Source organism: Nyctereutes procyonoides, unplaced genomic scaffold (assembly GCF_905146905.1).
Source record: "Nyctereutes procyonoides isolate TBG_1078 unplaced genomic scaffold, NYPRO_anot_genome, whole genome shotgun sequence".
Lineage (NCBI taxonomy): Eukaryota > Metazoa > Chordata > Mammalia > Carnivora > Canidae > Nyctereutes > Nyctereutes procyonoides.
In genome coordinates, this window is record NW_026575131.1 from 4,137,599 (window position 1) to 4,140,024 (window position 2,426).

General features: G+C 40.8%; 1 non-coding gene across 1 annotated transcript; it reads right to left on the minus strand.

The window, feature by feature from the left end:
* Positions 1-792: 792 nt before the first annotated feature.
* On the minus strand, positions 793-896 carry LOC129522650 (U6 spliceosomal RNA). The gene has a single exon (XR_008666948.1). It is a non-coding gene; the product is annotated as a U6 spliceosomal RNA (small nuclear RNA).
* Positions 897-2,426: the final 1,530 nt, after the last annotated feature.

Sequence of the window (2,426 nt, forward strand, 5' to 3'; positions counted from 1 at the left end):
TTGCACATAATGAGCACCCCAAGTGACACATGTGAGGCAGACCTTTGTCACTTCACCACAGTGCACACAACATTGAGCGCTGTGCCCAACCCACACGTGGCACTTCCAACAAATATCTGCAAATGAGTAAGTGTGGCTTACCATAGGTTATGAAGTGAAACATCTGTTGTCACAAGACAAAGCTCCTGTCTTTGGACAGACTTTAAAAATGACACATCCCTTGCTTGGGGCACCTGGGTGGCTCAGGGGTTGGGCATCTGCCTTTGGCTCAGGGTGTGATCCCGGGGTCCTGGTCCATGCCGGGCTCCCCACAGGGAGCCTGCTTCTCCCTCTGCCTGTGTCTCTGCCTCTCTCTGTGTCTCTCATGGATGGATAGATAAAATCTTAAATATATATATATATATATATATATATACATATATATATATATATATCCCAGCACCTGGATCTGCTAGGAGTGGCCAGGACTCTGTTGTGACCACTGAGATGTAGGTGGAAGTCACAGATTCTTAGCCCCTTGAATTTGCCCTTCTTTGTGGGCCTCTGGCTGCCATCCTGAAGAACGGCAGAATGGAAAACAAGAACTTGCCAGCATGGAAAACAAGGACTTGCCAGCATGGGTGAGCTGCCATTGCAGCCCAGACTGCACCTCTGGGCTTTCATTTTTCCCCCAAGTGAAAGGAAAATAGACTTCTTGTTGTTTAGGCTCCTGGTTAGGGAGGGTTTTTTTTGTTTCTAATAGAAGGAAAACCGATGCTTTGGGCTTCCTTGTTGTTCTACTATCTTTTTTTTTTTAATATGTAATGCTTCACAAATTTGTGTCTCGCCCTTGCACAGGGGCCATGCTAATTTCTGTATCATTCCAATTTTACTGTATGCACCCCCAAATCAAGCACACTCATTGTTCTTTCTGTTCATAGTTGTCAGACTCCAGTTAAATCTATGCCAAGAGGACCAGCAGCCTGTGTCATTAATTCCCTTGTCAGCCCTCTAGGTACCCTGGAAAGCCTGCCAAGCCCCAAATCTGACCTCTAGAAGGTTCCAGAAAGGAAAGTGCCTCACTCCTTCCTCCCAAGACTGAAAGCTCCTGGCTCCCATTGCTCTCCTGAGCATGGTCTCTGGAGTCAGGCGAGTATATGAGAATCTTAACTCCTGCACTGATTTGCCATGGGCAAGGTGTCTTTGAACGAGCCTGATTTCACATTTGTAAGTGGGCCTCTGCCAACCAAGAGATAGATTCAGTCCGGGAACTCGGAGAGGGAAAATGCAAAGTAATGCTTCCAAATAAACCCAGAACTAGGTCTGAACATCTAAGGGAAGGGAGGTGAGAGAGCAAATATGATTATAAAAAGCAATAGCCCAGCCACAGAGTGTTGGGCATGTGCAGGGAAGAGAGTGCGAGGGATTTAACTTTTCTCACCCTTCACAGTAGGGAAAAATAGAAGTGAGAGTGAAACATGTAAATTAAACAAATATACAACCCCCCCCCAACTTCTTAATGTTCTTCACAATCTTAGGGGGTCTTGTAGGAAACATCTGATACAGTAACAAAACAATGGAGCAGTGGGTCAAGTTAGCAACTGCTTTGATTTCAGTTAAATTCTTTTTCTTTCATTAAATTTGAGGATAAATCAGCTCCATATTTTACTTTTAAAATTTAGCATACAGAATAAGAAATAGGTGTATTGTGAAGAAGCATCATAAACAAATGCCAAAGAGATGGACAGTTTACTTAGCAAAGACTTTTGGAAATGTATCTAATAATAAAAGCATTCAACTTATACCATACTGATGCGTTTATTAAAGATTTCAATGTAAGGGGATCCCTGGGTGGCGCAGCGGTTTGGCGCCTACCTTTGGCCCAGGGCGTGATCCTGGAGACCCGGGATCGAATCCCACGTCGGGCTCCCGGTGCATGGAGCCTGCTTCTCCCTCTGCCTGTGTCTCTGCCTCTCTCTCTCTCTCTGTGACTATCATAAATAAATAAAAATTACAAAAAAAAAAAAAGATTTCAATGTAAATTATGAAACTCTAAAATACTACAAAAAACAAATGTGTCTTTTTAACTGGTACAAAGGTAAAAAGGAACTTTCTAAGGAAAAGGCAATGAAAGAGATGACAAAGGAAAAAATGATGTGATAAAGTTAAAACTTCAATACATCATAAAACAGAACACAAACAATATAAAAGTAAATAGTCGGGTAAAAATAATTTTGACAAGAGGTAGCTATCCTTAATACATAATAAAAATCTCTAAAAAGTCACTATTATTCTAATAAAGAACATGAATAGACAATTATGGATAGAAAAAACAGTAATTACAACAAATATATTAAAAATTACCAAATTCATTACTAGAGAAATATGCATTAGAGCCACAATAAAAAACTATTTATTATCTATACAATTGACAAAATATACTTTTT